The 26,659-nt window shown below is 45.6% G+C and overlaps 1 long non-coding RNA gene across 1 annotated transcript; it reads right to left on the bottom strand.

The window, feature by feature from the left end:
* Positions 1-2,284: 2,284 nt before the first annotated feature.
* Positions 2,285-25,996, bottom strand: LOC137563198 (uncharacterized). Its single transcript, XR_011030290.1, has 3 exons — positions 25,759-25,996; positions 17,806-17,884; positions 2,285-2,651 (listed from the first exon to the last, which is right to left on the bottom strand). It is a non-coding gene; the product is annotated as an uncharacterized lncRNA (long non-coding RNA).
* Between the last annotated feature and the right edge of the window lie 663 nt (positions 25,997-26,659).

The following is a 26,659-nucleotide window of genomic DNA, read 5'->3' as shown; positions in this document are numbered from 1 at the left end:
CCTTGTGTCTCCATGTGCCACCTTGTGTCTCCATTCTGCCTCCTTGTGACTCCATTGTGCCACCTTGTGACTCCATTCTGCCTCCTTGTGACTCCATTGTGCCACCTTGTGTCTCCCTTCTGCCTCCTTGTGTCTCCATTCTGCCTCCTTGTGTCTCCATTCTGCCTCCTTGTGTCTCCATTGTGCCACCTTGTGTCTCCATTCTGCCTCCTTGTGTCTCCATTCTGCCTCCTTGTGTCTCCATTCTGCCTCCTCGTGTCTCCATTCCGCCACCTTGTGTCTCCATTCTGCCTCCTTGTGTCTCCATTCTGCCTCCTTGTGTCTCCATTCTGCCTCCTTGTGACTCCATTGTGCCACCTTGTGTCTCCATTCTGCCTCCTTGTGTCTCCATTCTGCCTCCTTGTGTCTCCATTCTGCCTCCTTGTGTCTCCATTCTGCCTCCTCGTGACTCCATTGTGCCACCTTGTGTCTCCATTGTGCCCCCATTGTGCCACCTTGTGTCTCCATTCTGCCACCTTGTGTCTCCATTGTGCCTCCTTTTGCCCCCGTTCCAAGAGCAGAGTATGCGCAGCGGAAGCCGAAACAAGTCTCACCTCTTCCATGGCAGCCTGTGTCAATTAGCGACATCATCTTTCCCTTCACTGTTCCTCCTAGCGGCTTCACTTGCGTCGCGTAATGACGCAATCAGGAGGGGCTGCCACGGGGGTGGGGCCGCCATGGAAGAGGTGAGACTTGTTGCTGCTGCCACTGAGCATACTCTGCTTAACCTTTTCGGGACCGCCTCTATGAGATCCTACGCCGCACTTGTGGCTGTTATAGCCTGATGCGGCGTAGAATCTACGCCGGTCCGCAATTTCCGCTCCCGAAGCGATCGTGCGCACCCGGAGGGGGAGATTAAGCTGTCATAAGACAGCCGACATCTCCCCCGAGTGATCAGCAGCCATCGCGTATGGCTGCTGATCACGTGATCACTACAATCGCCGTCGGATCGTAGTGATCAGTTTGACAGCTGCGGCGGCAGGGGGGGAAAGAAGAGGATCCACTCACCTCCCTGCCGTTCCAGCGACGATCGGCGCCCCCCTCCGCTCTGGCCGGCATCTCCGCTCCGTCTGACGTCAGCGCCGGGTCCCGGCTTGATGACGTCATCAAGCCGCGACCCGGAACTGATTGTCAGACAGAACTGAGATGCCGGCTGGAGAAGAGGGTCCCGTGCGGCTCATCGCTGGAGCCTGGAAGGTAAGTGAAGGCTGCTGGCAGAAGGGGGGGGCCAGGCCACCATGGGGGGACACAAATCGAGGCAGCCACAGACGGGATCCGGCCGTCTGACCCCCCCACCCCAAACGTGCGCACCCCCCTCCCGCGCAAAATGCCTGGTCCTTAAGGGGGGTAGGCGGCCGGTCTCGAAAAGGTTAAAGAGAACCTGAACTGAAAAAAGTCAAAATAACCATACACAGGTTATACTTAAAGGGAACCTAAACTGAGAAGGATATGGATTTTTCCTTTGAAAATAATACCAGTTGCCTGACTCTCCTGCTGATCCTGTATTTCTAATCCTTTTGGCCACAGCCCCTGAACAAGCATGCAGATCAGACTCTCTGACTGAAGTCAGACTGGATTAGCTACATGCTTGTTTCAGGTCTGCGATTCAGCCACTACCCCAGCCAAAGGGATCAGCAGGACTGCCAGGTAACTGGTATTGTTTAGAAGGAAACATCCATATCCCTCTCAGTTTAGGTTCCGTTTAACTTCCGTGTAGTCTACTCCTCAATCTCTTTCTCCTCTCCCGCGTCCTGTTTGTCCACTGTAATCAATGGATTTTTCGGTCCTCCATTTTAAAAATGGCGATTACCCCCTAACAGCTTCCTGGTCAGCAAACTGTTAAACTGTAATATCACCCACTTGAGCCTTAGGGAAACATGGACATTAGCTTGCACTTTCAGTTGTAACTGACAGCTGCTGATAAATAACTGACAGCAACTGGTAAATTTCAGTTCTGACAAAATATTGTCGAAACTGGAAGTGATCACTGTAAGAAAAAAATGGTGAGCTTCTGAGAGGAACGGACAGTGAGGTTAGTATGCAATATTCATTTGCAGCTACGTCATGTCTTTATTTTAAATAATGTTCCTCGCTTCAGGTTCCCTTTAAGGAACGGGGCACAAGAGGTAGTCCCTGACTGTGTGATGTCATCGTGGCGGATTGGTGAGTCATTTGTAAGTCGGGAAATACCTGTACTTAGTTGTACTACTCTCAGAGTAAAAATTAAACATTTATAAACGTGGGGAAAAATTTAAAATTAAATTTTATATACCTAAAAATAGGTACTGAAATTTTAACGTGGGGAGTTTAATCCCACTTTAAGCATTGCTGTTTGGACATGTATTAGTAGTATAGTATGAACACAATCCTGTAACATACACAGATGATTAACCATGTGTTTGTATATCCAAGTGCATTAATCAAGATCAAGCATCACTGCACCTAAATCCAGAGGAAAGGAAAGCCACAAGGTGAATTCTTCTCTGACTGGATCAAGGTATCACCTTCCCACAACTAGCAAACAGCTTCGAAGAAAGGAAGCCATCTAAGTCCCTTTTAGATACAAGAATCTTCCCTCCATACATTCACGTCCTATTGTCAGTTGTGCAGACCTAAGGATAAAGAGATAATTTGACAGGTTTTAATATTGTCCTTGGATGTATTTATACATTTTAATTCACTAATCTCTAAAACAACAGTTTTCCATCCTAAATAAGCCCATTTTGTCTAACCTTTCTTGGTACGTGAAATCTTCCAGTCCTCCATTAATTTAGATGCCCGTTTTTGTATCTGCTGTACAATCTTAATGTCTTTCTAGTAGTTTGGTGCTCAAAGCCATATCCCATGCTTTTGATGTGTCACATTCCCCTCTTGGTCACTTCAGTGCCAGGCCCCTCTGCTGCTGTAGCATCCTCCAACTGGAACTCTGCCAAGAAAGCATGTACGCTGTCTTCGTGTGCTCCTGCCAGGTATGCTCCTGGGTTTTGACCGGAGTGCCGTCCCATTTATTTTAGCAGCTGCCACATGTTGCCACATTGCTTGTTAGTCTGTCAGTCAGTACCGTCACCAGTTTGTCCTGTTAGTCTTGTGGCCAGTTAGCCCTGTCTGTCAGTCCAGTCACCAGTCAATTCTGTCAATCTCTGCTTCCGGTCCTATATGCCGGTCACTAGTGCCAGTTTCTCTCTTTACAGTAGTCTTCCCTGCCCTTCCTATTCCCTGTCACCGGTGGGGCAATCCTGAGGGTCAATATTTGGTGGCCACTAAACAACAAAAATAGTACATCTCCTACTAGGGATGATGGTCCATCATCCCTTGCAGGGTGCTCTGGTAAAGACCTGTGGTCATTTAGACCCCATACTAATCACCAATTTCGAGATCAACAGGGCCCTCACAAGATGTGGCTCCACAAAAGACTGAGTTATTAATAGTCAGTAGCACAATAGCATCTCATGCTTTTATTTACCATTCTATGCATCCCAGATCTTTGTTTTCCTTAGCTGCTGTAGCTTGACATTAAATACAGCTGCTTCGCTTATTATTGACCAGTTTTCCCAAGTCCTTCTCCCAGTCTGGTGTTCCCAGCTGTATGCCATTAAATCTGTATGTTGCTATGTGGCACATCTCTAGTTTGTAAATTTCCTGCAGAAATACTGTTACAAACCATGTACCTTATATACCGGCGTATAAGACGACTTTTTAACCCTTAAAAATCTTCTGAGAAGTCGGGGGTCGTCTTATACGCCAGGTGTCACTTGTCAGGCCTGGTCCGGGTGTCAGGCAGAGTTTTAAATACCTCATCCCGCCGTCATCTGGTAAAAAGATAGATTGCGCTCTTGTTTAAAATAACTTCTTGTAATCGCTTCTGGCGAGCGGCCGCTCACACGGGTAGCAGTGCGGCTTCCGGCGTCACCTGACTGGTGATGTGTGCGCCCCACAATACAGCCCTGCATAAGCGTAATCAGTGGAGCGCACATGTCACCAGTCAAGTGACGCCGGATGCTGCACTGCTACTCGTGCGATCGGCTGCTCGCCAGAAGCGATTACAAGAAGTTATTTTAAACAAGAGCGCAATCTATCTATCTATTCATTAGATGACGGCAGGATGAGATATTTACAACTCTGCCTGACACCCGGACCAGGCCTGACAAGTGACACCCATCACACCTACTGTGGGGTAGTCTTATACAGCGAGTATACCCAAACTTCTACATTTTAACTGGAAAAGTTGGGGGGGTCTTCTTATACCCCCAGTGGCCTTATACGCCAGCATATACGGTATATCTCTGCAGTACAAAACCACAGAATAAAGAAATAGAGACATAGCCAGCAATTCAATTCTCTTCCTGTCTATTTATCTTCAAAATCCTTTCCCTGCCTAAAGCAAACTGCAATACAGCTAGTAAGAAAAACAATGATCTTTAGCAATAGCTTCTGTCTTTCTCTCAGAGACACAGTCCTTAACCCCTTCACTACACACAGAATGAGGAAAAACACCCCTATAGTGTCTTCAAGGACAACTTAAAGTGATCCAAGCACCATTTTTAGCACACAGGGCATCTCAATAGAACATTTAGGGCCATATGCAATTCACTTTTTCACCTGGGTTTTCTCCTAGGTGATATTTTCAAAACTTGTCATAAAATGACTTTTAACCTTTTCGGGACCATGTGCATGAGATCCTACGCCGCACTTGTGGCTGTTCTAGCCTGATGCGGCGTAGGATCTACGCCGGCCCGCAATTTCCGCTCCCGACGCGATCGTGCGCACCCGGAGGGGGAGATTAAGCTGTCATATGACAGCCTACATCTCCCCCGAGTGATCAGCAGCCATCGCGTATGGCTGCTGATCACACGATCACTACGATCACCGTCGGATCGTAGTGATCTGTTTGACAGCTGCGGCGGCAGGGGGGGAAAGAAGAGGATCCACTCACCTCCCTGCCGTTCCAGCGACGATCGGCGCCCCCCTCCGCTCTGGCCGGCATCTCCGCTTCATCTGACGTCAGCGCCGGGTCCCGGCTTGATGACGTCATCAAGCCGCGACCCGGAACTGCTCGTCAGACAGAACGGAGATGCCGGCCGGAGAAGACGGTCCCGTGCGGCTCATCGCTGGAGCCTGGAAGGTAAGTGAAGGCTGCGGGCAGAAGGGGGAGGCACAGGCCACCATGGGGGACACCACTCTAGTCAGCCACACACGGGATCCGGCCGCCTGACCCCCCCAAACGTGCGCACCCCCTTCCCGCGCAAAATGCCTGGTCCTTAAGGGGGGGTAGGTGGCCGGTCCCGAAAAGGTTAAACTATCAGCAAGCAAACAAATACTCAAAATACTGTTGACAGTAGTTTTTCACGTACTTTTTGGTACTTTTCCCATTGTAAAATGCTAAAAAGTTCTTTTAAATCGAAGTTGAAAATTTATCTCTTAGGAGAAAACTCAGGTGAAAAAGTGAATTGCATATGGCCCTTAATATGCATTTCAGCAATGTGACTCATTAATTTAAAAAAAAAAAAATTTTTACTTCCTTTTTTACATTTAAAGGTTTAGCAGAGACCCTTGTCCTACTTCCTAGGCCTGCCCAACCACAGACATTTCAGGCTGCTCTAATAATTATATTGCATACATTAGCAGAGAAAACAGAAAGCTTTTGATAAGCAAGGGGGCAGATAGATTGAACTCCGTGTTTCAAAGTGTTTACAGAAGTCAAAGATGCGATCTTCACACCTTCTCCTGGATAAATAATAGGCAACTACAAGGGGAAAGGGAAACATGGCAGCTTCTATAGAAAATAGAATAGAAACCAGGGGAAAAAAGTGGGGCTTGGACCCTTTAAAGCATACCAGATGCAAAAGCACCTGGGAAAAACTAAACCTGTACTGGGTAGGGGGGCATAATCAAACAGTGCACCTCTGGTTCCCCTCCACCCCCCCCCACTCTTCTCTGGTCCGTCCCGTTGTCCTGGGCGTCTTTGGCGACTCTAAGCCCAGACATACTGCGCCACACATGCGCAGTATGGCTGTTCTGCTCCCCTGTGGCCACGCCGAGTGATGTCACAGGACAGGAGCATGCTCGCTCCCCCGTGTCTCCAATCAGCGCTCACGCCGGGATGCAAGAGCGAGCGCACTCCTGTCCTGTGATGTCACTATGCGGCCACAGGGGAGCAGAATGGTGATACTGTGCATGCACAGCGCAGTATGTCTGGCTTTGGGGTCGCCGAAGTCGCCCAGGACAACAGGGCGGGCCAGAGAAGAGCGGCTTGGGATGGAGGGGAACCGGAGGTGCACTTAGTACTTGCTTATGCCCCCCTACCTAGTACAGGTTTAATTTTTATCAGATGCTTTCACATCTGGTATCCTTTAAGTGAGAAGAATATGGAGGCTGACATATTTATTTATTTCTTAACTACTTACTGCACCAGGTGCAGTATAATCACGGCCTGGCAAACTTCACCTGAAGTACCAGGGCCACAAAAGTTAGCCAATGGGAGCGGGCGGCCGCCATGCTGCCGTTACCGCCTGCATTCATTGTATTGTATCTTCCTGTTGTTACTGTGCATGCATTATTTCCGATTCACGTCCTTACATATACGTAAATCGGAAATTATGACTGAGGACATCTTGTGGCCAAATAGTAAAACTACATAAAAAAAATTGTATTCACTAAAAATAACTATATTTACATCTAAAATTAACTATTTCCCTCCCACACTCCCCCATAGTACCTAAACATATATGTGTGTGTAATATATATATATATATATATATATATATATATATATATATATATAACTTTTTTAATAGATATATATATAACTTTTTTAATAGATATGTGAAGATGGTATATAACTGTAATTTTTTAATTTGCGGGCTTATAATTAGTGATGGACGCAAAACTGAAAAAAAATGCACCTTTATCTCCAATCTCTTGCAATAACCGGGACAAATGGGCAATTAAAATGCGTGGGTTTTATCCACAGTAGAACGTTTTATTTTAACACTATAATGGCCGAAAACTGAGAAATAACATTTTTTTTCATTTTTTAATTATTATTCCAATTAAAATGTGTTTAGAATAAAATAATTCTTAGCATAATGTACCTCCCAAAAAAAGCGTAATTGGTGGCAAAAAAAAAACAAGATATAGATCAAGTTGTTGTGATTAGTTGTGGTTAAGTTATTGGTGAAAGAATGGGAGGAGCACTGACAGGTGAAAATTGCTCTGGTCCTAAAGGGGTAAAACCCCTCAGTGGTCAAGTGGTTAAACAATACCAGTTGCGTGGCAGCCCTGCTGATCTATTTGGCTGCAGTATTGTCTGAATAATACCAGAAACAAGCATGCAGCAAATCTTATCAGATCTGACAATAATGTCAGAAACCTTTGATCTGCTGCATGCTTGTTCATGGTCTATGGCTAAAAGTATTAAAGGAAGAAGAGCAGCAGAATAGCCAGGGAACTGGTATTGCTTAAAGGAAAATAAATATGGAAGTCTCCATATCTCTTTAGGATAACCAGACAGGGCAGCCAAGCAAGCAACTGATATTGCTTAAAAGGAAATAAATATAAAAAGGAAATAAATATGGCAGCCTCCATATCCCTCTCACTTCAATTGCTCTTAGAGAGGAAGATGGCTGAGTGATGATCAGCTGTATTATTATTAATATCTTGTATTTATATATGCCATCTTCCACAGGGATGTACAGAAGGTACATAATCACATCAGTAACTGTCAGAGGAGCTCGCAATCTAATGCTTGCCATAATTACAGTATATGTCCCTGTCCTAAACTAAGGCCAATTTTTGTGAGGAACAAGTTTATTAATTTTTGGGGGATTTGGAGAGGAAACCATAGTGCCCAGAAAACAAACAAACAAACACAGGGAGACCATACAAACTCCAGCAGATAGCATATGATACAGTATAAATCTATGCAGTGACACCTGGGCTAGGATCATTCATGTCGGCTGATGGAACAGAAACAAAAACTTAAATTGCCTGAAGATTGTTGACTATGGCTAAGCTGCTCACAGTGGGATTTGTGTGGCATTCCCTGTAAAAACAGCAACGCCGTGGAATGGAAAAGTCACACCTCACATTATGTGCGCATTGCATTGCACACAGTGTAGAATACAGTAACTGAAAAGTATCCTTCTCTGTCACTGTGCACCTTAGCAGTACAATAATACAATACAATAACATTTGCAAAGTGCTTTTCTCCCATAGGACTCAAAGCACATAGATATTACTCAGATCAATAGTCTTGCAGGTTGGACTGTGTTGCAGAGGAAATAGGCATTCATAAATACCAGACTGAACAGGTGGCTTTTTAGTTTGGACTTAAAAAGACTCTGAAGCCTCCCTAAAATCATGTTTTTATTTTAAAAACCTCTTTAGCATGATTGCAGTACCTAAAACACCGCATCCCTGTGGCTGAAAACGCAATCACCCCTAACTCCCGGGCAAACATCCACAGCTTTCCTGGTCGTGGATTTTGCAGCCCGTGGAGGCAGAGCTTTGTGCTGTAGCTCTGCCTCCATGCGCGTCAATCTGCGCTGATCGCCACCTCTCCCCCGTCCCTCTCAGTGAAAGAAGACAGAGGGGCAGGAAGAGGTGGCGATCCGTGCAGATTGATGGAGTAGAGGCAGAGCTACAGTCAAAAGCTCTGCCTCTACTAGGAAGCGCTCTCTGCAATTAGCCCCAGGGAGTTTGAGTTGATTGAGTTTTCAGCCGCAGGGATGTGGCGTTTTGGGTGCTGCAATCATGCATAAAGAGGTTTTTAAAATAAAAACATGATTTTAGGAGGGGGGCGGAGCCAAACATGGAGGAGTAAAGACGTGAGTGTGCCGAGCTCTCGCTCCCACATGCTTTCAACAGCCTGTATTGAATAGAAAACTGAACCTGGCGACTTCTGGAAGGGTATGAAGGACGACAAGAAGGCTTCAGCTACCGATAAGTGCCCTCCGACCCCGAATCAAAGACCGGTAACCCGCTATTTTCAAGCACTAGGCCCGGCCACAGAATCCCCTAATATGGCGGATGCCACGCCTTCCGCATCACAGACCTCGACCTCTTTCAAAACAGGCCCGGCTGCTCTGTGCAATCTAGAGGACATTTGGAAATATCTTCGTGGTCTCCCTACCAAACAAGACCTGGATGAACAAACGGAGCGGATTGTCACCTCTACTAAAGCGGAGATAGCTTCCATCCACGCTGACATCACAGGCCTCTCTGATAGAGTTTCCACGGTGGAAAGCGGCCTCGCGGATCTGCGGGCAAAAGTGGCACAGCTTAAGGTCGCTAAAGAGAAGAAGCTTACGTGCAATCGTACGCTAAGAACGCAAATGGAGGACATGCAAAACAGAAACTGCCGCAACAATATTAGAGTGCGCGGTGTCCCTGAAACTGTGCTACCAGACGACATCACAACAACGCTGCGCGCCATTTTCAACGGCCTTCTGAACCGGCCAACTGAACAACGCCTTAAGTTGTTACTCTGACTATTCTCCTTGCATCTGTCTACTACGGAATTTGCTACCTCGTTCTCCTTCTGCATATGTGATACCCGCGAGCCCGCATATTGCTCATGTTGGGCTCTGGCGGTGTGTGTCCCGCTGCTTGATCTACTCGCCCCCATCCCCTGAATATACTGATTCATCGCCATCCTCTGTCCGGCGTGGCATACACAACACAGTAAACTCTTGGGGCACCTGAAGTGACTGCTTCTCTCAACTCTCACCATTTGAGGGGTCCCACTTAAAGAATCATAAGCACGGAATGGCTGGCGTGCTCGTTTCCCCTGCCTTCTCCCCCCCTCGTACTCCTACTCCATCTGCAGCCATGCACCACATAAATTATGTGCCCATCAACTGAGAAAAACTTCGATCTAGCTCACATTGGGCAGCATGATCACTATACCATTATCTAAATTTCACTGTTAATTGCTGTTTGTGTTTGATGTGGGTTGCATGCGTTTGGGGGAAAATATACCCCGACTCTCCGATCTGCGGAATTGAACCTAACCCCCAATTGGGGACCAGAGATGGCTGTGACGGGGGGGGGGGGGAGGTTCTGAGTGGGGCGGGGGGGTGCGTGGGGACATAGGGCTGCCCTTTAGGGCCTATCAAAACTCCTCAAAATGCCTCTCCTTTCATCGCTAGGTGAGACTTATTTTAGCTCCCATTCCGTTGATATATGCTCCCATTGGAGTGGACGTGGTGGGGTGGCCCTGTGCTCCCGCCGGGTGCCCCTCGTTTTCTATAATTGGGCGAGTGACGCACACTGCTATGGCTCGGCTCTCCTGCTTATCAGGTCGTTACCTGCCCACTATACCAATTACTGTTTGTATGGATGCGGGTCGGGGTCGTGGAGTCCCCTGTGTACCCCTCCGGTCCCCTTCCAGACGCAATGATGGGCTTTCCCGTCCCCCTCCTGGTCGGTGTCCCCTGGGGCCTACGAACGTGGGCTCCCGGGGGGGCCGCCGGCCTGGGGGACAAGATATACGGCACCTAGCCCGGGGGGGGGAAATCGCAGGAGGGAGAGGGGGAGGGTCGAGAGATCTCATAGACTAATGTGTTGGCACATAGGCTTAAGTTACTCCTTGATATGCTAGCTTCCTCTATATAACCGAGGCATAGGGTCGTACATAGGTCTCCTATGACAATATTTTACATAGGACCCCTATGAAAATATAAAACTTGATGCATATGTATTCGTGCTAATCGCGCTGTGTTGAGTGGGGTGGAGGGGCTTCAACTGGGGCAGGCTAGCGAGTAACGGGGGGATATCTTATTGTATATATTATTTTTGTGTTGCTCATGGCCAGCTCATTCCCTGGCAGTAGAAGAGATTCTCAGGTTGTTTATCTCTGGCTTTCATTCACCACTTCGGTTTTCCTTATTGTTATAACAAGCATGTAGAGGGTCCGGGATTCCCGGGACGCACACTCCTCTCAGGTGTGGTTTTCCTTACCCCACGACTATACGCCATATATTTGGGAGACCCAGAGTCTCTTAATATAAGTGTTAACACACCCTTACATTGGGACCACTATGTGTCCCACAGGTAAATTCTGTACTGACTGTACTTTACCTATGTTTTCTGTGTGGCTCCTGACACACACTGCTTTATTCTTTCTTTTCTGCCTCTTTTTCCCACCCATAACTTTGTCTGTTATCTCTTTATATGTTTTACCCTATGTGAAGTGTCGAGAGGTCTGTCCTACACCGGCTCACATTCCAGCAGGCACTAAGACTGCTAACCCTGAATGCCAAGGGATTGAACGTTCCTAAAATCTTCTATTCTAAATATGTGCCATAAAGACAGGGCTAACTTTATCTGCCTACAAGAAAACCCACTTTAAAGGCCGCAAACTACCTAGGCTGTTTAATAAATACTATAAGCAAGCATACTATAGCTCCCCCCCAAGACACAAAAACCAAAGGCACAGCAATTCTGATATCCAGAGATACACCTTTCTCCCTGCAGGCAGAATATAGTGATCCAACGGGCAGATTTAATCTGATCAAAGGCACAATACAGTGGCTTGCAAAAGTATTCGGCCCCCTTGAAGTTTTCCACATTTTGTCACATTACTGCCATAAACATGAATCAATTTTATTGGAATTCCACATGAAAGACCAATACAAAGTGGTGTAAACGTGATAAGTGAAACGAAAATCATACATGATTCCAAACATTTTTTTACAAATAACTGCAAAGTGGGGTGTGCATAATTATTCAGCCCCCTTTGGACTGAGTGCAGTCAGTTGCCCATAGACATTGCCTGATGAGTGCTAATGACTAAATAAAGTGCACTTGTGTGTAATCTAATGTTAGTACAAATACAGCTGCTCTGTGACGGCCTCAGAGGTTGTCTTATGCTGGGTACACACGTTGAGATTTCCCGCCCGATTTGCGGGATCGAACGGTCCGATTCGATTATTTCAAACATGCTCGATTGGATTTCGATAGTTTTTTCCATGTTGCGTATGCAAAATCGACGGCAAAAACGATCGAAATCCGATCGAGCATGTTTGAAATAATCGAATCGTACCGCGAATCGAGCGGGAAATCTCAACGTGTGTACCCAGCATAAGAGAACAACAACACCATGAAGTCCAAATAAGACACCAGACAGGTCAGGGATAAAGTTATTGAGAAATTTAAAGCAGGCTAAAGGCCCATACACACGTCGGATTTGCGCGAACGACGGGTCGTTTGAACGTTCCGTCGTTCGCACGTTTCCGCATGAAATCCGGCGTGTGTACAGACTATCGTTCGGGAGATAAGACTGGTTACCAGCGATCCGCCCGGCGTGACCGTACCGTTAACGCGCTTGTCTCTGTTGCGCATATCGTGCGGGGACCGCGTTTAGGTAGTTCGTTTGTTATTTTCTTTGACGTTCAGATTGTGGTTCTTTGCTGTGTGTTCCCTACTCAGTCACGTTCTGTCTTATTCAGTCTTGTGTCTCTATTAGCAATCGCCATTCTTGCGATTGCTTTCTCACTTTGGTTTTCGCTGTTGTATGTCAACCGTCGCCGGGTGGCGAATGGATTAGTGGACATACATACATTCCGTCTCTGTGCTCACTCTCTTTCTAGGGGCTATCTTGCCCTGTATTGCTTCATCTCGTACAATTTCCATGTGGCATCTGTGGCAGTGCAGAGGGTTTATTCCTCTGCACTCCACAGCTCCACCTGCTGGTGGGAATTCCTCTCTACAGGTGCATTGCACCAAAGCTGGGTTCTGTTATTTAAACGCTTGTGGAGGATTTCCGCAGTGTCAGCGCACATCATGTGCGCTGACCACGGAGATAATTCCCCATTCGTTACACGATCATTCAGAAATGGAAGGAGTATGGCACAACTGTAAACCTACCAAGACAAGGCCGTCCACCTAAACTCACATGCCGGACAAGGAGAGCGCTGATCAGAAATGCAGCCAAGAGGCTCATGGTGACTCTGGATGAGCTGCAAAGATCTACAGCTCAGTTGGTGGAATCTGTCCATAGGACAACTAGTCATGCACTGCACAAAGTTGGCCTTTATGGAAGAGTGGCAAGAAGAAAGCCATTGTTAACAGAAAAGCATAAGAACTCCCATTTGCAGTTTGCCACAAGCCATGTGGGGGACACAGTAAACATGTGGAAGAAGGTGCTCTGGTCAGATGAGACCAAAATGGAACTTTTTGGCCAAAATGCAAAACGCTATGTGTGGCGGAAAACTAACACTCCACATCACTCTGAACACACCATCTCCACTGTCAAATATGGTGGTGGCAGCATCATGCTCTGGGGGTGCTTCTCTTCAGCAGGGACAGGGAAGCTGGTCAGAGTTGATGAGAAGATGGATGGAGCCAAGTACAGGGCAATCTTGGAAGAAAACCTCTTGGAGTCTGCAAAAGACTTGAGACTGGGGCGGAGGTTCACCTTCCAGCAGGACAACGACCCTAAACATAAAGTCAGGGCAACAATGGAATGGTTTAAAACAAAACATATCCATGTGTTAGAATGACCCAGTCAAAGTCCAGATCTAAATCCAATCGAGAATCTGTGGCAAGATCTGAAAACTGCTGTTCACAAACGTTGTCCATCTAATCTGACTTCGCTATAGCTGTTTTGCAAAGAAGAATGGGCAAGGATTTCAGTCTCTAGATGTGCAAAGCTGGTAGAGACATACCCTAAAAGACTGGCAGCTGTAATTGCAGCAAAAGGTGGTTCGACAAAGTATTGACTCAGGGGGCTGAATAATTATGCACACTCCACTTTGCAGTTATTGATTTGTAAAAAATGTTTAGAATCATGTATGAGTTTTGTTCCACTTCTCACATGTACACCACTTTGTATTGGTCTTTCATGTGGAATTCCAATAATATTGATTCATGTTTGTGGCAGTAATGTGACAAACTTCAAGGGGGCCGAATACTTTTGAAAGCCACTGTATATAACTAGAAAATCACAATAGGATCTTTCTACGCTCCTAACACCCAACAGGTCATTTTCTTCCAGAACTTCCTATCTAAACTCAACACTTTTGCGGAAGGCAGTATAATCATCGGGGGAGACCTTAACTTAGCATTAGACCCTACCCTTGATTCCTCCTCTCAAAAGTTCCCGATTTCTAGATGGCTCCTTCGTAAATGTAGGTCTCTCCTCCACAAAATGCAATTAATCGACGTCTGGAGGATACACAACTCCTCACAAAAGGATTATACATTTTTCTCTTTCCCCCATTCCTCATACTCCAGAATTGATTATATCTTCACCTCCCATAACCTGTTATCTGTCTCATCCTCTGCTAAAATTGGTAACATATCATTATCTGACCATGCCCTGGTATTGGTAGATCTTGCTTTAGGAGAATACAGAAAGGGTAATGCCTCCTGCCGCCTAAATAATTCCCTACTCCAAGATAAAGCATTCTATAAAAATTTAAGGGGGAACTGGAAGAATTTTTTCAACTTAACAATACGGAAGATGTGTCTCCAACCATTTTGTGGGAAACTCACAAATGTTTTACGCGAGGCCTGCTAATTAGAGAAGGAGCCAGAAGGAAGCGGATGAGGGAGAAGGATATACAGGATACCCTGGCCTCTATTAAATCTCTAGAGACACAACACAAACAGTCCTGCTCGCCTGAGGTACAAACTGACCTGACTAAACACAGGGAAACCCTTAAAAAGCTTCTATTCTATAAGGCCAAATATGCAGCAGAAAGATGCCGCCGTACCTTCTATGAATTCGGCAATAAATGTAGGTCTATTTTGTCTAGGGCCTTAAAAACCCAGCAAACCTCCAACTATATAGCAGGTGTCAAAAATAAAAATTCAAAGATGCTTCATAAATATGAGGATATCTCAGGCGCTTTCCGAGAATACTACTCTAGCCTATATAATCTACCTCCACACACTGGTAAACCCCCTCCCTTAGCCAATAGAAGCAGGATGTCGGATTACATCCAACAATCAGGCATGCCGTCCCTATCTGAAGCCCAATCGAAAGAGCTTGAGGAGCCTTTCACAGATGATGATCTATGCGCTGCTCTATCTCAAATGCCCTCTGGAAAGGCTCCGGGCCCAGATGGGTACACGCCCGATTACTATAAGAAACTATGCCCTCTCCTAACACCATTCATGCTAAAGGCTTTTAATGCTATTGTAGAACTCCCCTCGGACCAAGGCCGATTCCCCGCCCAGATGCTCGAATCTCATATATTCGTCATACCAAAAGCAGGAAAAGATCCTTCCCAACGTCAAAGCTACAGGCCAATATCTCTCCTGAACATTGACATTAAGGTATACACTAAAATGTTAGCCAACCGACTGGCCCCATTCTTAACGGAGATTGTACATCCTGATCAAGTAGGATTTACCCCAGGAAGAGAGGCGAGGGACAACACAATCCGCACTTTGAATGTCCTTAACTGGGTGAGGTCCCAGTCCACCGCGACTATGCTATTATCCACAGATGCGGAGAAAGCTTTTGATAGGGTGAACTGGGACTTCATTGAAATGACCCTCCGCCACATTGGCTTAGAAGACAAAATGCGTAAACTAATCTTAGCGCTTTACTCCTGCCCATACTCTTGGGTAAAAGCTAACTGGGTGCTGTCTGAGGCATTTACCATTCACAATGGGACTAGACAGGGTTGCCCACTGTCTCCTTTAATCTTCGCCCTATCCCTGGAACCGTTTTTTTGCACAATACGCAACAACCCTGATATTAAAGGTGTCACTTTTCCATCTTCCTCCCATAAAGTAGCTGCTTATGCAGATGATCTGCTATTCTTCCTCACTAATCCGCACATTTCTTTGCCCAACCTGTTAGCTGAATTTAAAAAATATGGCCACTTATCCAACATGTCAATCAACTATGATAAAAGTGAAGCCCTTGGGATACTATTACCAACAGATCTGAAGACCTCATTACAGCTTAATTTCCCTTCTAAGTGGCCCAATAAAGCCCTGAAATATCTGGGTATACAAATAACCCCAGGGACCTGTTCCCAACTAACTTTATCCCTACCCTTGACCGCATTAAACAAGACCTTCTCTCATGGGACAAGCCACACTTCTCCTGGTTTGGCAGAACTAGTATTATTAAAATGACTATCATGCCCCGTCTATTATATTTATTCCAGACACTACCGATATTTATACCCTCCCATTACTTTAAGACAGTTACACAAACCTTCTCAAAATTAATTTGGCACGGTCGTAAACTGAGGCTCAAATATTCTCTCCAAATTGCTTCCAAGGAAAAAGGAAGGATGGCTGTCCCTAACCCACGTCTTTACCATGCTGCAGCCACCCTGATTAGAGTCATAGACTGGCATAGGCATTCACATCATAAGAGATGGGTGTCTATGGAAAATGAAATAATGAATGGACCCCTTATGCACATCCCCTGGTCCGCCCCTTTATTAAAAATAACGAACCCAGCGGCATCCCTGATTTATCAGACAGTTAAAACATTAGCCAAATTTAGACAGGATCCTGACATTTCACCCTGGCCCTCACCCCTTATCCCTCTTTTGGATAACCCGTGATTTCCCCTTGGTCTCCTTTCCAACAGCTATCCTTTATGGCGTACCAACCCTATACTACGGGCACAGCAATTACTCACTGAAGGAGAGTGTACCACACTACCGAACCTCAGACAAGCACTTAATTCTCCAAATTTAGATCACTGGTCCTGGATTCAATTTCGACACTTAATTTTATCCCAGGGTTCAAAAAATAACTTTTCTACACCCTTAACGATATTTGAACAAACCTGCCTTACAGAGGGACCGATGCAAGGCATGGTCTCCTTTATGTACGCGCTTCTAAACAACCTGGAGGCGCCAGCTTCTGCCTGTAGGGAGAAATGGGAACAGGACTTAGGCTTAACGTTCTCAAATAAACAGTGGGGAAAAATACTCACCTTTTCACACAAATCCTCTATTTCCTCTAAAACCCAAGAAGCAGGGTACAAAATCTTCACAAGATGGTACCTCACCCCCTCTAAATTACACCGAATGTTCCCAGGATGTTCTCACCTCTGTTGGAGGTGCGGACAAGGTACAAGGCTCAAGGTCTTTGTTGGTCCCTGTCACTGACTTTGTACATTCTTCTTTGGTTAGTCCAGTAATCATGCACATTCCAAAATCATACTGACACATGAATTAGCTTCCTCCAAAATAGTAATTTCACTGTGTTAAGGCACACACTACATACAATACACAGGTCGATTGCCACCAGAATGACCAACAGATAGATTGAATCTGATCAGAGGGGGATCTATTGGCTGCCCGTACACTGCACACAGATTTTGAATCAATTTCAGCATGAAATCTACTCACAGCCTGTGGAGCTGCCGCTGCCTGCCTCGCCTCCCCCGGCCAGCAGCAATGATATCACCTGTCCGCCGGCGCGAGTTCCTGGGTCCGTGCTGTCCCTTTCTATGACTGGACACCTTCTCCATCTTCTCTTCACTTCCTGTCCCGTCCTGTGACAAGAGGAAGTTCTAACAGTAGAGGCGCTCTAACAGCACGGACCCGAGTACTTGCACTGGTGGACAGGTGATAGTATTGCCAAATCGAACACCGCTAACAACGCGCTCCCGACCTGCTGGCAATCGAGCTAAATTTTCCGCCAGGACAGATCGACCGAATCGATCAATTTCAGATGGAAAGTGCTCGATCGGTCAACATTTGCTTTAACGATTTCACAGCAGATTCGATCACATTGATCGAATCTGCTGTATATCGGCAGGAAATCGACATTGTGTATGGGTACCTTTAGGGGCATCAGAAATGTAAGGCATTCAGTTTTCAGTGCAATATCATTGTCCACAGCAGTGCTCTACTGCCCCCACCTGTGGAAATAGGAAAAATAGTTGCACATTAATTTAGTGCAAATCTGAATGTTTATATATCAACTTTTTATAATACATTTTAGATGTATTCACTCAGTACCTGCCACAAATTACTTCATTACTCAGTACCTGCCCGGAGTACTAATATATTTACTCAGTACCTGCCCCGAGTACTCTATATATCCCCCCCACCCCTTCAACCTCTACAGCAGCCTTTCTCAACCTTTTTACTCTGGAGGAACCCTGCAAATAACATTTGGACCTCAAAAGGAACCCCTTCATTTATTTTGCAGGAGGCATGGTCTTTAAACGTATGTGTGGCTGTTTATTTCACTACCCCCTATTACACTGCCACTCATTATACTGCCTCCTTATCCTAGTGCTTTTTATTAATGTCATTATTATTTCTGACCCCCAATTTAGTGCCTCTTTTTACAGTACCCCCTCTAATAATGTGCTCTATTATACTTCCACCACGATGGGTGAAAAATGCCAAGGAACCCCTGCAGAGTACTCAAGGAACCCTGGGGTTCCAGGGAACCCTGGTTGAGAAAGCCTGCTCTACAGCAATGCTGCCGGCACTCATGTTTATTTGCAAAATAAATCTCTGGATAGTACTCTGAGCATGTGCAATCAACTTTTTTTGTTGACTATGGCAAGGCCTGTTCTGAGTGGAACCTGTCCTGTTAAACCACTGTACAGTTTGGCCACCGTGTTGTAGCTCAGTTTAAAGTGTTGGCAAGCTTCTTATAGCTTAGGCCATCTTTATGTAGAACATTTATTTTAGATGATCAGAGCATTCTCTGCCACGAGTTGCCATGTTAAACTTCTGATAACCAGTATGAGAGAAAGTGACAACACCAAATTTAAAGGATGACTATCAAAGAAACAGTTTTTCTGTTAAGTCCACTTTCCTATAGACAAGAGCTTTTAGCTAGAAAAACTAGAAACCCTTTCAGAGGTCTTTCAGCACCGCATGTGTGAAAAAAATAGCTTTGTTTGTACCAGCTGAATGTAACAATTTGTTGAGTCGGCATCGGGGGTGGGGGGGAAGATGCAAATTTGTAATATGTAGCTAGGTTACACTTCTCCCTGGCTGTAAACTGTTTACTTTAGACTGCGTGGTAGAGAGAGACACGAACAGACAGGAAAGCACAGAGCTGCAGGTGATGATTATTTACACACATTTGAAGCTATTTCTCCTTATCATTCTGAACTCATTTTAGTCACAGTTTTACTGCTAGTAAGGTCTGTCTCTGTATGCTGGATGTGCTGGGCACAGTCCTCCACAGCAATGCCCACAGTGACTTTTCTCTGTCATTTTTTCTTCACACAAATGAAAAGATGAAAAAAAGCCTTTCTATTGATATTTGCAAGTAATTACTGGAAACATGTGGCATTTAGAATTTTAGCTAACTTTGATAGTTGTCCTTTAACAAGCTTGCTCCCTATTCACGCTTGAGACCTTGTACATTAACCACTTGAGGACTGCAGTGTTAAACCCCCCTAAAGACCAGGCCATTTTTCACAAAAAGGACCACTGCAGCTTTAAGGCCTTGCTGCAGGGCTGCACAACACAGCACACAAGTGATCCCCCCCTTTTCTCCCCACCAACAGAGCTCTCTGTTGGTGGGGTCTGATCGCTCCCCCAGTTTGTTTGTTTTTTAATCAATATTTGTTTTATTTTTAAATAGTGTATTTTTTTTTTCAGGGGCCCCTCCAGCCTATTACTGCTATCGGCTGTCATAGGCTGAAGCCTATGACATCGAATCACCTGAGCCAATGGAGGGGACAGCCGTGTCACATGGCTGTTCCCAGTACAGCGATGCCTTAGATCGCAGCGCTGTACAGGTTTATTAGACGGTGGTTTCGCCACCTAACAGTCTCGGAGACTGATGGCAGAGCTCCGCTCCGTCATTCATGTGGAGGTGTCTTGCAATACCCGCCCCAAGGGCAGTCCTCGGGCTGTCTGTGCCATGCCTGTCTGTGTGACGTGGTCAGCAAGCGGTTAATGAGCAACTTGACCCAGAGGACGGAAAATATCTAATTGGGCAAAATTTTGACATTCTTTACTCAGGGGTGCACTCACTTTTCTAGCAGTTTAGACATTATAACCAAGGCAATCTTTTTGTACAGGAACATTTCTTTTTTTAAGGTCATCAGAGTTCTCTGCCATGTTGAACTTCCAGTGAGCAACATGAGAACGATAACACCAAATTTAACACACCTGTTCCCAAATCCCACCTGAAACCTTGCAACACTAATAAGGAACATGATCCCAGGCAAGGAAAATCTCTAGTCGGGCAGGATTTTGACATTCTTTACTTAGGGGAGTATTCACTTTTGTCGCCAGGAGTTTAAACAAGAATATCTGTGTACGGAGTTATTTTTTTAAGGGGACAGCAAATTTGCATCGTTATGCAAGCTGTACACGGACTACATTATATTGTATCAAAGTTTCCTTGCTTCTGTTTTGTCCCATGAAAATATTTAAATCAAATATTTACAAAAATATGAGTAGTACTCACTTTTGTATTCTGTTTCTGGACCTATTTTTAGAGACTGGGCATGTTGATTGCCCTGGATATATATCTTACGCTTTGGCATATTTTCTTTAACAGACGGTCTGTTTAGCTTCTGTTGTGCTGGAACATCTTCTGCATTCTTTCCTTCCATTTAAACCAAGTCTGAAACCATTATAAAAATAAAAAACAGATACTCACCTAAGGAGAGGGAAGGCTCTAGGGCCTACAGAGCCTTCCTCGTTCCCCAGCTGGCTCCTCCATTTGAATCTCCTGCCGCGGAAGACTTCAGGAGTCTTCGGAAGCACTCCTGCTCCGGACGACCGGCGGCTCTTTATTGTGCACACTGGAGAGAGGGCACTCACGTGTGCGCAGTACAGAGCAGCCCGTCTTTGGAAGCCCGAGTGCTTCTGAAGACTGCCGAAGCCTACCTAATGCGAAAGAGAGCAGTCCACAACCGAACAGCCTTGGACTGCTAGCGGGGGAGCCTGCGAGGGAACGCAGGGATCGGGAGGAGAACAGAAAGGCTTATTAGGACCCAGAGCTTTCCCTCTCCTTAGGTGAGTATCTGTTTTTTATTTTAAAAAATCACTTCAGACTCCCTTTAAATGATACCAGATGTGAAAAATATAGGAGAACCAGGGGGAGCTGGTATGTATGGTGAGACGACCTGAGGTCCACCGCTCCCCCCATTCTCCTTTCTGACCCTCTGATGTGGCTAATTGCCCCCCAGCACCCTCTTCCGAGTCAGTGTAGCCGCAGTGATGCCCAACTTCAACGACCTGAAAGAGGGTGCCGGGGGGCAATTAGCCACATCGCAATTAGCTCACCATACATGTCAGCCAGTTTCTCATAATATTTTTTGCATCTGGTATCCTTTAATAAATCTTCTCACCAGTCATAGGGTTAAATAGCACCATCTAGTGGCATAATTATACATTTTGCCATCTTAAAACAAGATATTTGCAATAATTTCGTTTTAAAGTAAACCTGAAACTTTGAAATAGTAAAAAAATAAAAATAATATTTACCTCGGAACAGAGAAGTCTCTGGATTCTAATGAGGCATCCCTCATCCTCCTCTGCGGCCCTGTTCCAGTACTGGCACCCCCGAACAAAAATATTTATATTTTCCGCAGCGCCCAGGTGCACTAGTGGCTTTCCTCTTGGGCTCTGGCAAAAATAGCCAGGTAGAGAAGACCCGACCACTATTTACACCGAAGCTCGAGCAGAAAGTCGGTAGTGCACTTGTTTGTAGTGGCAACGAGAGTATTGCCACTATGGATTGTTAAGCAGTGTGCCGCTAGATTCCTGACGTCATTTATGGGCACCTATAATAAAAATGAAGACAGATACTCACCTGCAGCCTGGTTCTGTGTGACGTGATTGTCTCCTCTCTTCTGTCCTCTCTTAGGGCTCGTTCACACTTGAAATCGCAAAACGCTATCGATAACCTCTAGTGTTTTGCGGGCGTGATTTTTCCGCGATTAACACAGAAAAATTACTGGACAAAGTAGCATTTTGGGAGCGATCGCGTTTAGCGGTTCTATACATGATAATCGCGATCGCTCCAGAATCGCCAAAACGCTGCAAGTAACGTGTTTGCGATTATCGCTAATCACAAAACGCCCGCGATCGCGGCAGTGAGAACACTGCCGTAGCGTACAATAGGACTAGCTATTTTAAAAACCGCTAGCAGTTTGCGGGAATTGCGCGATTCCCGCTAAGATATGAACTAAGTCTCTTTAGTCTGGCGCCTCCGAGTGTCGTGGCACAGCAACTCCAAAGCGGCTCCTCTTACTCCCAAGCATGCAGGAACAACTGAAGGGGAGGAGTCACTGACAAATGAACCGCACTGATTAGAGCCGAAGACACAGAAGACAGGTGTGTAGAGCAGGAATGTACGCAGTGCAGCCTAGTGAGAACGGACTGTAGCTTATACATTTTACAAAGCCACATCAATCCAACATGCCTACAACCCGCTTTGAGAGTGATTCTTCATGTGAAACCACAGTTGCTCAGAGGTGGGTTTGTCAAATCATATTAGGACACAGAGGCACTGTATACAATGACCTGCCTCTGTGTCCTTCCATTGTGCCTCCAGCCCCCAGGCTTAGCGGTCTCCCATTAAAAAAAGCGCCATGCTAGCGACACGCAGATTGTCACTAGCCTGCTATTTACCTCAGCCTGTCACTCACTGCCGCTCCCCCGCCTCCTCTACTACACGGCTCCCCCACCTGTATCCAGGGCCGGCGCTACCATAGAGGCAGAGGAGGCAGCTGCCCCAGGGCCCCAGAGCTTGTAGGGGCCCCCAGTGGCTACAAGAGGAAAAAAAAATTCAAATCGGCCTTATAGTTTTTGAGAAAATCGATTTTAAAGTTTCAAAGGAAAAAAAATACACATTTAAAAACCTGCCGACTTTAATGGTTGATAGCAAATCCACCTTAAATGCTAGAAACCCTAAATTTGCAGGCTATGTTAAGGAGATCATTAGGAATAAGAGAAAAAAACAATTTTTCAAAAAGACCTTATAGTTTTTGAGAAAATCGATTTTAAAGTTTTTTGAAGGAAAAAAGTATACTTTTAAATGCGGTAAATGTCACTTTTAGTAGCAAACCTAACGGTAGTGTAATTTTACATGCATCAAACGAAAGTGCAATACATTTCCTGACGGGGTTTCCAGGGGGTCTATACGCAGCCGCAGCGCTTTGGCCAGGGATCGCTATACAGCCGCAATATGGCTGTATGAAGATCCCTGGAATTTTTTTTTATTTTTCCCATTTTTTTTTATGTTTAGAGTGTGGGAATTTAAAAAAAAAAAAAAGTGGGGTCCCCCTCCTGAAACTTTTTAACCCCTTGTCCCCCATGCAGGCTGGGATAGCCAGAATGTGGCGCTCCGACCGATTGGGACTTCACACCCTGACTATACCAGCTGCAAAAAAGGTCCCCTAATGCCGATTTTTGTTCCGGGGTATATGTTGGGGGGGCCCCCTAGGTTTATTTTGCCCTGGGGCCCCATTGTTGCTTAAACCGGCCCTGCCTGTATCCCTTCCCTCTCCGTAAGCTGATTAGAGGAAGCTTACGGAGGCAGAGAGGGAAGGGACACAAGCAGGGGAGCCGTGTAATACAGGAGGCGGGGAGCAGCAGTGAGTGACAGGCTAAGGCAAATAGTAGGCTAGCAACAATCTGCGTGTGTCGCTAGCCTGGTGCTTTTTTTAATGTGGGACAGCAGAGCCCGGGGTGCTGGAGGCACAATGGAAGGACACGGAGGCAGGTCAATGGCGTCAATTCACCAGAGAGGATTTACTAAGAGAAAAAAGGTAGGTAGTTTATCTCATGAGGTATTTTAACACTCTGGAGTCAATTCACCAGTGTGAGAGGACAGAGAGAAAAATGTTCGATAGCAGGGGATAATGGAGAGATATGCATGAGGAAAGTGTGAGAAAGCAGAGAGTTAGGTAATCGGTATAAATGATTTACATGGGATACTTTTCCTCTCTGTAAGCTTGAAAGTGAAGCATTGTGGGTAGGAGGCGGAGTTTTACCACTACGTGACCAGAGTATTCCTGCCTTTTACTGCCGGATCATATCATAAATCATATCACGAGTGAGTCTGAACTTCTTCACCACCTCTGTCTCAGTAAAATTATCAAGAACTGTTCTCTCACGAAAAATACGAGGGGCGATTAAACAGACCCTCCTCCTGCGCCTTCGTCTCCTCATAATAGAAGCAAGCTCTAAGGCCTAGTGCACACCAGAGCGGTTCGGCTGCGTTTTGCGATCCGCTTGCGGCTGCGGATACGCTTAGGTAATGTATTTCAATGGGATGGTGCACACCAGAGTGGGAGGCGTTTTGCAGAAACGCATACTCCCGGGCTGCTGCAGATTTTGGATTGCGGAGGCGTTTCTGCCTCAATGTTAAGTATAGAAAAAACGCAAACCGCTCTGAAAAACGGCACTTCAGAGCGGTTTGCCAGGTGGTTTTTGTTACAGTAGCTGTTCAGTAACAGCTTTACTGTAACAATACATGAAATCTACTACACCAAAAACGCTTCACAAAACCGCAAAATGTTAGCTGAAACGCTACAGAAAAATAAGAAAAAGCGTTTCAAAATCTGCTAGCATTTTGCGGATCTGCTAGCGGTTTTTGGTGTGCACCAGGCCTAACAGAGTAAGCTCAAAAGGCTCCATCTTCCACAGCAGCAGCTGCTGTGTAAAAACCATGATATCTCCAGGTTCATTCGGGGGATAAAGAGATGAAAAAATAACGAATGGCCACACCCCCTTTCTTCCCTGGTGAATTGTGATTTGGAGAAAAACTAACTACTAACTATCACTTATTTATCTCATACTTATCTCACATTTATCTCTTGCATTTCTCTCTGTCGATATTTTCCCCTATACTTCTGGAGAATTGCTATTTGGAGATATCACAGGAGGTAAATTACCTCCCAAGAGATAAATAGGTTGGTAACCTCTGGTGAATTGACGCCATTGTCTAATATGATTTGACAAATCCACCTCAGGTTCTCTTTAAAGAGGACATATAGCAAATACCGTCTTACAAAATTATATTCAGCTGCAGATGCTCCCTGGGGAACGTGATGCAGTCCACACAGAGTGCTACTAAAGGAGCAGAACCTGTAAGTAATGGTGCCCCCTCCCCATTACAAACCTCCCTTCTGGGGAGGTTTATTGTAAAACAAATGGTATCCTGAGTGCTCAGTGCATGCAGTACTGCACACACCACATTATACCGACCGCCCCGCTAACACGTTGTTGTGAAAGTACCATTACAATATAACTGCATCACATTAGCAATGCAATTATATCTCGTCGGCCGCAACGCACCACTGTGGACGTAGCTAAAAGGGGACCATACACTGAGCCGATTTTGGGCCGATCTATTGCAAATCAATTGACCAATCAACCGATTTTCGGCCGATTTCGATCGATTTCAATCGATCTGGCAGGCTTGAAAATCTAGTTCAGTCTGTTGAGATTGCTTATCATTTTGCATTGGCCGTAATGGAATTTTGATGGCAAAAAAATGCCATCAGATCGATTTTCAATAGCTTTCAAACTGAAATCTATTGGAAATCTGTTCCTAGTAAAAAATGTTCCTAAACACATCAGATAGATCAGAAATCTATTTGATGATCTATCTCCTGCTAATCTAACGAGTGTATACCCACCTGGCATATTTTTAACCAGTGACAATTTATGCATTAAACATGCAAACTGGCAGATCATAATTTTACTGTAGCTTTATAAGCAAACCTCATGCCGCAAATGACGCACTAGGGCAGATTTGTGCATGAAAAATTGCAGCAAAAGTGGAGCTGATGCCCACCCTGAAGATGGCTCACTCTCAGCACCTGCTCCTCTTCAGTGTTGCTTGCACTGGCTTTGGTAAATATGTTCCAGTGTTGTTCCTCTTCTGAAAGGTAGACTGAGCGCTATAGAGAGCTGTCACTCACTCCCCACACACCAGAAACCTCTGCTTGGAGGACGGTGCATATACTGCTCAGCACTCCGCATGAAAAATGCTGCTGACGGAAACCACTGGCGATAACACTTTCTTCTTCAGAATTAGCCACCTGGTCATGGTCATGCCCCTCCCGCTCCACGCCTCCGACTATGAACCACATGACTAGCTGCTTCATCGTGACGTCATCCCCAGGCGCCTTGCAGGGTTGATCCCGGGTTTTGTTTGCTGGGTTTGTTGTGTGTGTGTGATCCTCGTAGTGGCATCAGGTGAGTTGCTCAGACATTAGCGCAGTTTGTGTAGTAGGGGAGGATAGCTGTGTGCCCTGTGCTGCATGCGTGTGATACTCCGCTCTGCAGTCCTCTCATAGCAGAGCTGGACGCTTAGAAAGCCGATGGGTCTGCAATAATGGAGGTTGTGTTTACAAATCCCTCATGTTCCTTGTTTACTAATATTTTAGTTCACTGATACACTTATATCCCTTGTATTCCTTGTTTACTAATATTTCATTACACTCCTGCTCCCCCCCCCTCCTCCTGTGAAATGGTCCCTATCTTTACTTTTCCTCATTTGGACTCAAATGCAATTACCTTTTTCTCCTTTCCTAGGTGATATTTTCATGTCAATTAAATGTATTATAAAGGATACACGAGTTGACTAAACTAATAGCAGATTTACTTACCTGGGGCTTCCTTGCAGTAGCGGCTGTGGCTGAGAGCATTCTGCGCTAGTGCAGTATTTCTGTGCAGACTGCAAGCAGTGTGTC

Source organism: Hyperolius riggenbachi, chromosome 3 (genome assembly GCF_040937935.1).
Source record: "Hyperolius riggenbachi isolate aHypRig1 chromosome 3, aHypRig1.pri, whole genome shotgun sequence".
NCBI lineage: Eukaryota > Metazoa > Chordata > Amphibia > Anura > Hyperoliidae > Hyperolius > Hyperolius riggenbachi.
Note: the sequence above shows the minus strand (reverse complement) of the source record. Positions and strands in the feature narration are given on the sequence as shown.